The following is a 15,684-nucleotide window of genomic DNA, read 5'->3' as shown; positions in this document are numbered from 1 at the left end:
GTTTTTAAAAGCATTGCTTTTATAGTGTATGTGCGTGAGGACTTCTCCATTAACCTTTTTCTTGGCTAGTCATTTCCTGCAGGGAAGAACAATACATGTTCATCTGTTACAATCCAGCTAATTACAGTGATCAGGACTCTCACCACCCTTTCTGCAGCTTGAGCTCCAGAAGTGATGAGTTTTATATTGCCCTTTGCTTCTTTTTCAACCTAACTGTTCCATGGCTTTAAGTGTTGTCTGGCATGAATCCTTGGCCACCCGCTGCTGTACTTTAAACACCTCATAGAAGGAAGTCCTCTCTTCCTCTGTCTTGCAGGGCAATTGGGCACCTGTTGTGATGGTGACTTGTCACCTGAGCAATGGCTCTGCACCTCCTGGCCAACAGCTGATCTGTGGTGTTGCTGTGGCAACAGGTTTGGGCAGTGAGGACCCCCCCCTTTTGGGTTTTGTGTCCTGCTAGGAATTTGCAGCCAGGTGGAATTCTGGAAGGGGGGGCATTCACAGTTTGAACAAGAAACAGTACCATTCTGTTGTCAGTGTCCCGACCCCTGATCTACAGTGATAGAGTGAACCCAAATAGTACTGATGTGTTCTTAGTACTGCAGAATTGTCAGCACATGCTGTTGAGGAAGATGGCTGCCTTTGGCAGGATGGATTGGTCTGCTCATTGGGTAAGGGAAAGAGCAGGTGAGAATGTAAGAAACAGGTTAACATTCTGTGGCCATGGGAATGCACCTTGAGAGAAAAGTTATTTCTTCTTTGTTAGAGATTTAGCTGGATGTGCACAGAACTGGCTTCTTGAAACAGCTTCCTGCTCGCGAGGAAAATGTTGACTCATTTGCTGGAAGTAAACCCCAATCCAAGTTTGGAGATTTACCCTAAAACTATCTTAAAACTGTGGGTTGAATTGTAGGCAGTCATAGGACCAGAAGTTTCAGTGTTGGGTGTGATAGCATTTTGTATCATCATTTTTTGTAGTAACTTATAAATCAACCTGGACACAGTTGCTGAAATCAAGATGTAGGCAGTAGTTACTAGTAGAAAGGAAGAACAATACCCAAATTTTCTTTTTAACGTAGGTTCTAGTTTAATTGTTTTCCTTATAAGCATGACCCATGCCTGTCCTTTTTGTGAAACTATCTTCTGCTGTAAGATTCCATCAGAAGGTTTGCCTGCAGCATGACTTGAAAAGGCACTTTTCCAGCAATATTTTGTCTTAGATCAGACTTCCCCAACACGGTGCCCTCCAGATGTTTGGACTACAACTCCCACCAGGTCCAGCAATTATCACAAATTGTGAGGGGTGATATCACAAACTGAGAGGGGTGATGTTCTGTCCAAAACATCTGGACAGAAAGAGGTTGGGGAAGGCTGTTTCAGACTCCTGAGCAGCTGCCCATTACAACAATTTTTTTTACAGCTTGAGATATGTGTAAGAAAACAAACATTCTCTTGTTGACTACGATCAGCAGTCCTGTTTTGAACAAAGGTTAAGTACACCACAACCTTTGGCTGTTTTATTTCTCAGTCCTTAATTATTTGCTCTGTGTTTTTGAACAAGCAACCAGAAGGTGGTGCTACATGCCCATTTTTATTATGGAGCAGAAATATTTTAGGTAGGAGACCTCTGCTCATCTTTTAAGCTTCTATATCTTGTTAAATGAGAACCAAGATGTACCAGTATTCTGCAGCTAAACCTGTCTTGTTCTGTATCTAGGTTTAGGGCTAATAGGCCCCCACACTAAACACAACAACCAATTATTTAAACACAAACAGAAGATTGTTATAGATATGAAAGCTCAATGCAAGAAACCGTCTATGTACTGTATACCTGGAAGTTCAATACAAGAAACAATCGGTTTTACTACAGGGTGACTCTTACAGAAGCACAAGAAAGTCTCAATTTTTCTTCTTCTGTACAGCAGCTGAGATTTGAACCCAAAAAGCTGTTTTGTTCTGTGGAGAAAACATCAGATTTAGGTCAGGGAGATGGGTGGATTCAACATGAATGAGCCTTTTGTCCTTGCATGCAGCCCATTCCCTTTCCCCTGTCCTAAGAATCCAAGCTGGGAAACTTATGGTACCTAGGTTTGGAGCAAGCAACAGTTTGAAGTTTGTTAAAAATGAAGGCTAATTCAAGAACTGGTAACCATAGTTTCCTGGTTCATCCTTTTCCAAATAAGTTCAGTATGTCTCAGAACACTTTCCAAACTCCTAGTAGCAATGAGACTGAAGCTGCTGCTTACAAGACTCCTTTTGTGTTTGTATTTGATTTAGTTTTTTTTTAAAGACAAAAACTCTCTAAACAAGTTTAAAAATTCACTAAGCAAGTTGCATGTCGCCTGGATTTCATCTGATGTCACATTGGTCTATAAGACAGGTCTTAGACTTTCTTGGTTCATTCTTTCCCTGAATCTATCGGCTAGAAGCTCAGCATAGAACCTGCTGCTTCTGGTCTAGCTGAAAAATACATGGCACATCATGGGAATAACATCACATCATTTGATATTTCCTTTCTCCACATGTGTTAGACAGCAAACTGGGTTCTAATTTTAGCCAGCTGCTATGCTCGGTTATCCTCTTGTCACTTCTGTGACAGCCTCTGGCTGAAACTGAAATCACTTCTTTAAAGGAGGAGCAAAAAAAACCATCAGATCTGTCAGAACATGGATCCTTTGCCAGCTTTCTGCCCTAAGAGTTCATAAAGCACATATTGTTAGGATTAAGGTGTTTAAGGGACTCACTACAGCTCAGTTTGAGGCAATTTTCTCCATGGGTTCCAGTAGAGATTGCTTCCATGTATGTGAGGTAAAGACTTGTCGCTCAAGAAAGGTCTCATTACTTTGAAGAGGTTCCCTATAACTCAAGCTTTTGTATATGTTGTAAACCACCTGACCTGGGCAGGGAGAGGAGAGATTACGTGACAGAGCAGTGACCACACCCTGTGCCCTCCTGTTTCACTGTAGCTAGGATAGAAGCCCACACCACCTGCATTTTTCACTGTAAATTTATTATACCAGCTCCAGGGCTGGCACGAAGTTAGGCTGATTCTCTTTAGTATGTTTCATTTAACTTTAACAAAATGTATATACCACTTACGGTAAGTATAATAAAACCTTGAAGTGGTTGGGGGAATGAAGGCGCTTTTATCCAGAGCATCCCTACCTGACACACCTGGTTCCCCATCTCTTCTGGTAGAACATCTACACCAGCAAGAGCTTTCTGCCATCTTAGCAGGGGCTCTCCAGCAGTGCTCTCTCTCTCTGCTGGTGAAGTGGTTCCAGAGGTTTTCCAGACACTGCTAGGTGAACATGGGATTACTCTCTTAGTTGATTTAATTTGATTCAGTGAATTAATTAGTTTTGCAAATTTTAATAACCAAACGTGACATCTAATCAGCTGACATATTAGTTCCTATAAAAATGGCAGGTGCCGAACACCATTTTGAGAGACGGCCACTTTTCTTCAGTATAGGAGAAATGTCTCTTGGAAGGCGAGGCGTACTCTTGACATGTGTATCATCTGAAGCAAGGAATACACTTTGTTTTTAGAACTACAGTATTGCTTTTGCTCATATGCAGATGCGGGTGGTGCTGTGGTCTAAACCACAGAGGCTAGGGCTTGCCGATCAAAAGGTTGGCTGTTCGAATTCCCACGATGGGGTGAGCTGCTCCTGCTAACCTAGCAGTTCGAAAGCACGTAAAAAAGTGCAAGTAGATAAATAGGTACCGCTCTGGCAGGAAGGTAAACGCTGTTTCTGTGCGCTGCTCTCATTCGCCAGAAGCAACTTAGTCATGCTGGCCACATGACCCGGAAGCTGTATGCAGGCAAACGCCAGCTCCCTCGGCCAGTAAAGTGAGATGAGCGCCGCAACCCCAGAGTCGTCCACGACTGGACTTAACGGTCAGAGGTCTCTTTACCTCTTTAGATGCAATTGACTAAAGCTTCTGTGGCTGAGTAGAACAGCTTGTCTCAAGCTGGTGCCCGCCCAAAAAATTTAGGCTGCAATTTCCATCAGCTGAGGGCTGATGCGAGCAATAATCCAAAACCTCTGGAAGGGCACTAGTTTGAGGGAAGGCTGGGCTAGAGGAATCTTAACTTAGTGTGGGCCCTATCCATAACTCAGTATTTCCTGTCTCTACACCCCTCTTCTGCTTCTGTCACTTTAAATCAATTTTACAACTGCAATAATATGTAGGTCTGTCTAATCTGTATAATGTATTCAAATAATGAAATCTGGAGAGTTTTATATCTCTTTTATTTTTAGGAGCTCAGACATATATCAGAGCCCAATATTCTGTAGGGCCCCTAGGCATAATGTCCATTTTTAAGCATTTCCTCCGATGATGTTCCTGCTGTGCTCAAAACACTGAAGATAAATTACTATATATTTCAAAAGCAAGCTGGAGAAATATCAGAAATTTGCCCAATAGGGGTGTTCTTTTTTGTACACTGATGAAAATATAGTGTTTGAGGCAAACATTCCTCAAACTCTGCAGTGCTTGTGTTTTGCCAAAGAATATATGTCACATGCCTGCCTGATCTGCATTTTAGTCAAATGAGTACCATGCTTATGAATTCAGTCTAAGGCAATTAAGATAAATTTTGTTCAACAGATGATTGCATGTAAACGTCTTCAGAATGTGCAGTTTTCATATAGAGCGTTGGAAACAAAAACCATAACTATGCACCTAATGCATTTTAGCCACTTTCAAGTAAAATTGCGGCCTAGATCAGTAATCACCAGCTGTTTCACATTCCAAATGCAACTTCCTTCGGAATTTGCACCATTCAGCACCTTGCGATGCTGTTTTCCAACAAAAAAGGACATAAGAATCCATATGTTGGGGGAAGTATGTGTACAGACATGCTTCCAGTGTGGTGTAGTGGTTAAGAGTGGTAGACTCATTCCCCCCCCCCAATATATTTATTGATTTTATAAAACTGAAAGAGAAAAAAGAAAACATATAAAACACAAAAATACAGAAAAAATCACATGAAACACCAAATTACAAAATACAAAATACAAAAAAGAAAAACAACAACCATTTTAAGCATTCATGTATCCTAACATTGTCGACTTCCTCAAGTCCCTTCTTTCTGCTTTTCATTGTATATCATCCTTAGTAATTTCTATATTTCTATATCATAATTCAATCATCTTGTTATTACCTTAACTAATTTCTATATCATACTTCAATTTTCTTATTACCTTGACAACAAAAATTCACCTCATATTAATTCTTTAACAACATTCAATTCTTATCTTACCCTTATATCTAAATCTTAAAATTCTACAATACCTCTACTAATCCTACAACCTCCCTGTGCTTCCAAATCTTATCTTAAACATTTCCAATCTTACAATTATTTCTTAAATAAACTTTAAATTTCTTCCAATGTTCTTTCACCAACTCTTCCCTCTGGTCACGGAGTCTCCCGGTCAGTTCGGCCAGTTCCATAAATCCAATCATCTTGATCTGGCATTCATCCACTGTGGGTTATGTGGGACTGTGGCACTGTGGGTAGATCTTCACTCTTCCAATTCTCGGCTAATAAAATCCTTGCTGCTGTTGTGGCATACAGAAAAAACGTAATAGCTTATTTTGGTAATTCCTCTCTTAACTATCCTAAGTAAAAAAGCTTCTGGTTTCTTGATAAAGGTGTTTTTCAACACTTTTTTCATTTCATTGTAAATCTTTTCCCAGAAGTTCTTAACTTGGGGGCAAGGCTACCACATATGGTAAAATGTTCCTTCTACTCTCTTACATTTCCAACATTTGTTATCATGCTTATGATAAATCTTTGCTAGTTTTACCGGTGTAAGGTACCATCTATACATCATTTTCATCATATTTTCTCTTAAAGCTCTACACACAGTAAACTTTATATTCTTCCTCCAGAACCTTTCCCAATCCTCCATCATAATATTATGCCCTACATCTTTTGCCCAATCAATCATAACAGATTTCGTTTGTTCATCCTTAGTAAAAAAAAAAAAAAGTGGTAGACTCGTAATCTGGTGAACCAGGTTTGCGTCCACGCTCCTCCACATGCAGCTGCTGGGTGCATGCTGGGTGCAGCTTCTTCTTCTTTCTTCTGCAAATTTGTAGAAGCTTGGTGAAAATAAGATGCATTGTTGGGGAAGGCCGCATGCAGAAATGTATACAGGAGGAGAAATGTTCCCGAGACGGTTGAATATATTTTTGTGAAGGCTTGTTTTTTTTAAAAAGTGTTCATAAACAGATGCGGAAATGTGGCAAACAGAACACAAGACTGGAAAGGGAGAGAAGAAGCCAAACCCGACAGATTGATTCATCCATAAGAGAGAGTGTTCCTCTGCCTAGCAGTAGGCTGCAGACCTGTGCACATTTGCATAGGAGTAATACTCCCCCCCCCAAGCAGACATACATAGGACTGTGCTTTAAAGGGTAATTTTTGATTTGCTTACAGATGCAGTCTTCCTGCTCCCCCAGCAAAAATTGAACTTGAGTTCTGCCACTCCTTTAATTATGACCAAGTTTCCACAACAGAACCCCTAAGAGGTATCAACAAAAAACCCCCAGTGAAACAGCATGATGAATGATGTTGCCCCACCCCTTGCCTGTCTAGCTGTTACCAAGCATCGTGAAAGGATCAACATGTTTTGGAAAGAGGGCAGGCCTCTATTCCCAGTGAGTTCTAGGACACGGCTGACCTGGCACCAGAGCAGCAGCAGCATTCACATTGTTGTGGTTTTCCTGCCATGACCAAAGTGTTGCTATAGATAACTACCTATCTGCACAGCAGAAACAGATGTTTTCTCACCGAGTTCAGTAGCAAAACGTTCTTCCTACATAGACCGGATCAGTAACATCTGGCAAACATACATAAATCTGAAGAACTGCGATATGAATAAATGCACTTCTCAACCCCTCACTCTCATGTCAACAAAGGACAGCTCCTTCCCCTATGGCCCAACAAGGTTAAAATGCCTTTTCCCTCATCCTGCAAGAGTGTCTGCATTTGCATGCAGTAGAAGCTGGGAGTAAAATGAAGGCTTATGCTCCCTGCACTCTCAGGTTAACCTTCATGAGCACAGAAATGAAAACAAGATTAATGTCGCCCCAGCTAAGCATTCCAGTGAAGCTAGTCAATTTTTCGGCGATTATATTTGCATCGCTGAGATCACCAGATTTATGAAGATAGCATCCATGCTGAGGATGTTTTCCTCTTAATGGACAAAGCTAACACAAAAAAGACATTAAAAGCATAATTTTGTATGACTGTATGTAGATTAACTGAAAAAGGTTATTAGGCAGACTGTCTGCAGAATTGACTTTTCCAAGAATATCCTCTTTACAATTTATAGCCATGAATAATGTGGAATCATAGACATTTTGAACCTCACACAATAATACAAATACAATGTTCTGAAAGGCCTTTTTTTTGCACATGCAAGTTGTGTTTTATGACCACTTGTTTTGTTGGGGGATCTTTCTTGTGCCCCACAGCTTGTTTTCGTGTGTGTAAGTGTGAGAGGGAGGGAAAGTATGTTCTGTGAAGGGATGCTACTTATGGTATATGCTTTTGAAAAAGCTCAATTCCATGAATGACAAAAAAGAGGAAACTGCAGTCGTGATCCCCGCCCCCTTCTCAAGATCGAGATCAGGTTCCTGATATAGGGATAGGGGCTTTAACACTTTGTTCCCAACTCCAGTCCAGATCACACACACACAAGCTTGTGTTTTGCATTAAATTTTTTACTCTCACTGTATGCAACCAGCCTCAGAATTTCCTTCACTAGGAGGACACTTGCTCAGTGCTTAGAAATGCAGGTGAGATCAGCTATGCAGTTGAGGGGTGTAACTTGTGATTCCATCTCCAGTTCTTTTCGTCCTTTGGCCAGAAAATTAGCAGCTTGAAATGTTTCCCTGCCATTTCCATTTTTCTTAGTCACATCTCTGGGCTGCCACTTGTTGATATGGTTGCTGCCAGAATTGCATATAAAATGGCCTCCCCCTCCTTTTTTTTTTCTTGCAGTGTGGTCATGGGACAGCCTGATGTGTGAAGCTGAGGTAATTTCAAGTGGCTTCCATAAGAAGGCAGCTGTTAGTTTTTTGCCATCTTTTCTCTTTTGTGTAGTGCTAGATTGGTTTTTGTGGTGGTGGGGGAAAGAAGAGGGGAAGAAACCACCAAACCTTTATAGAAGGCATTTATAGGTTTCATTTCAGCTCTACATGGAGACATTAATTCTGTAAAAAGGACATTACTATGAAGGAAAGGGTCCTTGCTCCCTTGGACAAATATGTTTCTGGCCTGTCTGGAAAAATTCCCATAGTCTGGCCCAATTGCACAGGCTGCCAGGACCATCCCTAGAGAGAATGTTTTCCACCAAGCTGCAATAGGCTCGCTGGCTTTTAAATGAGCCTCATTTGAACCCATCAAAAATGTGTAGAATTCTAGCACTGAAAATTCTCTGTTCTTAAGCAATATTTATTTCTCTACATGAGCTACATGCCTTTTTGATCTGCCATGGGACACATTTCAGGTCCTTGTTTTTGAAAACGTGAAATGTCTTCCCTCTTGCTGGCTGAGCTTTCCAGCTGGTCAAGTTGATCCGGAAGAGCCTAAAATAGCTAAGTCCCCATGTTTTAATTAGGTATTCAGCACCTTCAAATTCTAAGATGGGCTTACAAACATGATGCATGCTAAATTCTTACTACTTGCTTTGTGCTCTTTAGCCATTGCGACCCACAAACTGTAAATTCCACAACCAGGCCCTGTCCAAGGCCAAACTTTTAGGAGCTCTTGACATGGCGGTAATGATGGTCCCATCTGTGAACATGCAACAGCGCAACGGCACTTTCCCTCCTGGCACCGTTGGGCCCACCCTCACTTCAATATAGTGCACCCACTTCACAGAACACCAATTCCATGAATTCCCACAAACTACCTCAGATTATCATGTGGGGGACTTGTGTGAGGGAAAATGTAATGCATCCGTTCTGGATGTCCATTCTTAAACCGAAACCGTTCTTAAACTGAGGCGCACTTTCCCTAATGAGGCCTCCCGCTGCTGGTGCCCTTCCACCGTTCGGATTACGTTCTTAGACTGAGGTAAAGTTTGCAAACCGGGACACTACTTCCAGTTTTGTGGAGTTCGTAAACCGAATCGTTCATAAACAGAACTGTTTTTAAACAGAGGTACCACTGAAATTTGGAGTCTTAGGCAGGATTTGCAGATTGAGGGCACTAGGAGAAGGGGACGACAGAGGATGAGATGGTTGGACAGTGTTCTCGAAGCTACGAACATGAGTTTGACCAAACTGCGGGAGGCAGTGCAAGACAGGAGTGCCTGGCGTGCTATGGTCCATGGGGTCATGAAGAGTCGGACACGACTAAACGACTAAACAACAACAAGAAGCTGGCATGCTCCAGCAGTGGACAGGCAGCAGCGCCTCTGAAAGAGATTTAAGCTCACCTTCCATCTGTAGTGGCCTGCCCTCCACATTAGGTTGCCCTAAACTCAGCGCCCTGGCCCATAGATCAGTAGTATTTCCCCCCTTGTATAAGACAGTACCCTAAGTTATTTCTGGAATGAATGTGTGCCCAAGGCAGTGTTTGAAACTGTTATTGCAGAATATTAAGAGCCTACGATTGCTTCTTATTTGCAAATTACCAAATTCTAAAACAGACAATTAACATTGAAAGCACATCCTGACAACATGGATGTCCTTTAGTAGCCCATATTGCTCTATTCCCCAGCCACAATCTTGCAATTAATACAGCATGATGGCAATTCAAACATCTGTTCCCAAAAATATATCTGAGAATATTTAAACATTTTCCTTTGCTTGCATATAAGCTGAGGGATTTGCATGGAGGCAGGGGTAGAAAAAGCAATTTCACATTTTAACTGCACTAGATGAGCATATAAATTGAAATCCAAGGTAGAGAGGATGGTCATAGGCCATCGGTGGGAAAACAAACTTCTCTCGTACTGTTATTTTCTTTTGCCAGATCTTTCCAAAATGCATTCAAAAATAATTTTTCAACACCATGGCCTGCAATTAATGAATAGATATATTTACTGTCTACTTTTATTTCCTCCCAAACTGGGAAAATAATAACAGAAAATAATTCTAGTTACAGGTAGGTAGCTGTGGGGAATCCCATCACCCCCCACCCACCCTCTGAATATACATAAGGGTCTGGTTACTTCTGTTTCAGTGTATCTGAAGAAGTGTGCATGCACACGAAAGCTCATACCAAAATAAAAACTTAGTTGGTCTTTAAGGTGCTACTGAAGGATTTTTTTTTATTTTGAACAGAAAATAATGTTTCATTTTCAGTGTTTCAATATTGATGTGCTTATCAGCTCTTTATAGTCATTTTTTGTCTCTCAAATGTTTACATTAATTCACGAACAATAACTGTACAAGCAATGGAATAGTACAGTGGTCCCCTGGTTTAAGAACAGCCCTGTTTATGAACTATTCAGTATACGAACGCCGCAAAACCAGAAGTAGTGTTCCGGTTAGCGAACATTACCTCGAGATATCACTTTCTTGGGCTCCATGATGGCTGTAGATGGTGGCAGCAGTCATGAAATTAAAAGACACCTGCTTCTTGAGAGAAAAGCGATGACAAACCTAGACAGCATCTTTAAAAGCAGAGACGTCACCTTGCCGACAAAGGTCCGTATAGTTAAAGCTATGGTTTTCCCAGTAGTGATGTATGGAAGCGACAGCTGGACCATAAAGAAGGCTGATCGCCGAAGAATTGATGCTTTTGAATTATGGTGCTGGAGGAGATGCTTGAGAGTCCCATGGACTGCAAGAAGATCACACCTATCCATTCTGAAGGAAATCAGCCCCGAGTGCTCACTGGAAGGACAGATCCTGAAGCTGAGGCTCCAATACTTTGGCCACCTCATGAGAAGAGAAGTCTCCCTAGAAAAGACCCTGATGTTGGGAAAGGGGACGACAGGGGATGAGATGGTTGGACAGTGCTCTGGTCCATGGGGTCATGAAGAGTCGGACACGACTAAACAACAACAAAGAATGGAAGCTGAACAGTGGAAGGGCACCAACGGTGGGAGGCCTCATTAGGTAAAGCGCGCCTCGGTTTAAGAACGGCTTTGGTTTAAGAACAGATTTCCGTAGCGGATCAAGTTTGTAAACAGAGGTACCAATGTACTTGGTATTTTTTTTTTACATATGTTCCTTAGATTGGCAGAAATGCTAAATACAATTTAGGAAAAACAACAACCCTGTTCTATAATGAACATCACAGATTATCTGCAAGTGTACCACTAATGCAAAATAAAAATCTTCCGAGAAAGAAGGAGGGGAAATATATTGCAGCTCCATCTGCCCAGTGGGTTCCATCTTCTGAGCAAAACTGTGGGGGAGTTTTTCTGAGACAAGCTGCTGGCAAGCAAAAATAGATTTCTGGGTGATTTGAAAGGCCATGAACAATTTGATACAGGTCAGTGGGAAGTAAAAGAGGGGTTATTAGGATTTTATATTCTCTGCGTCAATGCTATTGCTGAGAGGAGAGAGAGAGAAAGAAACGTTGCTTGGTATGAGGGAGAGCTCAAGCTCACAGTCTGTAGTAACCTTAAAATGGAAGCAGTTGGTGGAAATGTTATGTGGACTAACATTAGGTTCAGCTATGCCTAGTGCCAAAAATATTTCAGGTTGCAGCAAGGCTTACTAGGGTGAAGAAGCAATGGCTGCTCTCCAAAAGCCAGTAGTTATCCATATCTTTCTTGTCCTGGGTCAACCCTGTCATACAGCAGTGTGAAGAAAATGTGTGCTTCAGGTGGCAGTCTGGGGGTGGGATGGATGAAGGCAGGAATAATACAGCAGCCAGCAAGCTGGAGAGAGGGTCAGAGCACAATGGCTGTTCTCTTTCTTGAGTTTTCTTGAACTCAAAGCTGCAGCTGTGGGAGAAGCAAGGCCTTCTTGGAATGTTGTTGCTGTGAACCCCTCCGTCATGGGCGCAGGTTGTATATATGTGCAAGTAAACCATCTGTCATAAAGACACCACAGTCTCTGCTGTGCCTGATTCCCAAAAGGAAATGCAGACTCTGGATAAGCATGTCTGGAACCCCCCTGGGATCTTGTACTGCTCAGAGATTGCAGGTGGCATTCAACTCTGGTGTCAGAAGCTGAGATCTGTGTTTCCTAAAGGAGGGCTTGTGAGTGAGGTGCGCTAGAGTTGAAATTGAGGGAAGAACAGCAACACTCTTTGAGTGGCTTAAGATAGAGAAGCAGATGACAGTGGACATTTCTGACGGTAAGAGTTGTTTGACAGTGGAACAGACTCCCTTGGAAGGTGGTGGACTCTCCTTCACTGGGTGTTTTTAAGACAAGATGGGTAGCCATCTGCCATGGATGCTTTAGTTGAGATTCCCTCAGAGTCCCTTCTAGCTCTACATTTCTATGAAAGTATAAGCAGCTGTGATTTCAGTGAGACAAAGGAATAGGTCCCACTGGGTGCTTCAGGTAGTAAAATCTCTCAGGCCAACAAAGTTCTCAATGATCAGAACTCAGAAGAGACCACGAACAGGTTAAATATATGGCAGAAAGTGCAAAATACAAGGACTGCAGGAGATCTGTAACCACACTTTTTTAAAAAAATACTTTTTAAGCAGCTGCATGAGGCTGTAAGGTATTTCACTGTGTGAAACCTGTACTGAAGCACACATCCAAACTTTTTTTTTTTTAAAAAAGAAAGTACTGAATAAGAGCAGCAGGGTGACAATCGACCTGAGGAGATTATTCAAGAAGCTGTCCTTTCCTGCCTTATCTGCTGTGTTGGGGATGGGATAGGTTTTTATTTGTGTAGTGCCATCACTGAACATGGTGATTTAGCGAGTAACATATGTCAACAGCTCCAAAGAGTTGGCAGTCTAAATCTTGACCAAGGAAGAGATGACATGGGAGGGGTCAGAAGCCAGGCTGTTGCATTACTCCAACAAAAGTGTTGGCAATAAAGATAAAGCCTATTTTAGAAAGGCTCAGAGATGGGTTAAATTGGAGTAAACAGGATGGTTTGGACAACTGGAGCTGGAAAACCTCATATAATACTACCCTAAATACACCACAGTGGGTTATTTTTCAGGTTACCTGTCTGAGTTCTTCCCATTAAAGCTCTGTTCTGACATTTGTTCTTTCTTTTTTTAGAGAAGAATGCCCTGGAGGAAAAGATAAGCTGTGGAGGATTTTACAAACTCAAAGGATGCTATTCATTTGGAAAGAGCAATTGTTCAAAAATGGCAGCTAGCCTAAATTGACTGGCAGCAAGGCTACCCATTCTCCAAAGGACCCATAGGAAAGCACCTCTCTTTCTTTCCCCACTTGTTATCATACTGTGCCTCGGCTGCAGTAAACGTGGTTTGAGTACAAGCCATGGCAAACTTACTACGTTTTCTTCCCAACAATGGAAAGAAGTGGCTGATGTCTTGGGGTGGTGCAAGGTTTGGTGCACCCCAGATTGAGGCTGAATTCAGTAGGGCTTATTCCCAGGAAAGTGTGCATACAATCTAGGGTTGCCATGTTTCAAAAAGTAAAAACCAGGACATTATGAAAGTGGTTGAACTTTTTTTTTTTAAGGAAACCAATCAAATTGTTGAAAATGAAAAAAAATGTGATTTTTCGATTGACTTGTCTAAAATGCAGGACAAGGTGCTGCCTTTTGGAATCCCCCCCCCAGGACATCAATTCTGCCTTTGAAATCTCAGTAATGTATGGGAAAATCCAGATGTATGGCAGCTCTATTATCACCTAATTCAATAAATGGCTCTGCTGGCTAAGGTGGACAGATGTAAAAGAGGACAGAATTCCCGCATCTTTAACAGTTGGGTAGAAGAGACGATCTCATTTATTTATTTGGAATATTTATGCAAAGTCATTGCCAACTTCCAAAATGTTACTGCTGTTACACAAGCCCACCACATAAAACCGCCTTCCTTTTCATTACAGATCCAACTATTCCCTTTCCCATATAGTTTGAACGCTTTATGTGCTATGCACTAGGATGGAGATCAATGGGGAAGGGGGAAAATCACAGTTAGCTACAGGGCTGCACCAGCTCTCTGTGTATAAGACATAAAAATAGTAGCGAAACCTTTAACTTGAATATACAGTAAAGCCAGCATTTCACACCCAGCACAAGAGAACCACATTTACAACTGTTAAGAGTTCTTCTCAAATTATAATCGGGAGAGGGGAAGAGGTGTGGAAATTGGTTAAAGGCAGAATATGTAGAATAAGTGTAGACAGAACTCTCACAAGGGAGTTGTATATGTCCAAACACTGCTTAAGAAACCTGGATTGTTTCCAAAATCACCAGATTCGATAACACAATGCCTGGCTTTGTAACCATGGCCTTAGTAAATGAAGTAAATTTGACCAGACAAGGTAAAAGTATTTAAAAACCCCAAAACCATTCTTAAGCTCTGTTCTTGCCCAATAGAAGTAGATATGTGAATTGAAGGAAATAATATTCTCTAGTTTAACCAGAAGTCAAACTATTTTTTCTTCTGTTTTCCTGAGCCATGCTCCAGGATAAAATGAACATTGAAAACTGTGAAACAAGCAGAACTTGCTTGTTGCTAGTCATAACTCTTGTAGATTTAAGACATTATTTCACTGTCTCTTCATTAGATTGAGACTCTTGCCAACACACAGCAATATTCCTTCAAGTCTCTATCCTAGTGAGCCGCTGAACGTCTTCTGAAAACATGTGCATACACAGCAGCCCTCCAATGTTGCTTTTCACCTCTGATACATTTAGGACAATAGCTGGTTGCATACTGGACCATAATTCACTTTAGGGATATGAGTCCTGCCATAAACGGCGGGAGTTTTGCCAGAGTGATTTATGAATGGTGGCAGAACACTGAAAGCAAATTCTATTATGTGTTTACTGTGGACTTTTCAGGGCTATATACTGTTATTTATACAGCATTCTCTCATCTCACAAACTGGATAACACCAGGGCTGTAACTGATGAATAAAATTTAGAGTTTAAGCTTTCAAACGCTATTATTGATTGCCTTGCTATTGTATAGAACTTTGATTTAACCTGTTCTGCGTGTTGTGCTCAAATGGCGACAGAACCAGCCGCAGAGGGCGGAATTTGCTTGCACAGAGCATTTTCTCTATAAAGTCAAAAATGAGAACAGCAGAGGCCATGCAAGAGGTAAAATGGCAATGAAGTACACAAGAGCTCATCTAACACTTACTGAATACCGCAGCTTTCTTTTCATTACATATTGGTTTCTTTCCATGCATTTAAAAAACAACAGCCATACCAGTTCCCTTTTTTTGGCCATTATCTTGTGAGTTCGAAACCAAAAAGCAGCATTAGCTTTGCTGCTTGACAACTCTTAGTGCCGTGCATTCTGCTGCCCACCAGAGAGAGTATGCAAAAAGAAGACCAAAGCATGGGGCAAAAATGTTGCCTCCAAGTGCTGGCTGGAGGCCTGTCCCTTCCCAGATGATGCATCTTTTCAGGGAAGTTGGCAAGAAAGGAAAACAACACAGTTCAAGAGGGGGAAAGCCCACAGCTGTTGAAAATCTACAGTGCTTCTGGGAGGCCAACACTTTCTCCTCAGCAGTATCAGAAGTTTGCCAGGAATCTGTAACTGTTGAGGTGTGCCGGTGTAACAGGTTAGGAGAGGTGATGTCA

Source organism: Zootoca vivipara, chromosome 5, assembly GCF_963506605.1.
Source record: "Zootoca vivipara chromosome 5, rZooViv1.1, whole genome shotgun sequence".
Taxonomy (NCBI): Eukaryota; Metazoa; Chordata; class Lepidosauria; order Squamata; family Lacertidae; genus Zootoca; species Zootoca vivipara.
The sequence above is the reverse complement of the archived record's forward strand: the minus strand, read 5'-3'. Positions refer to the sequence as shown.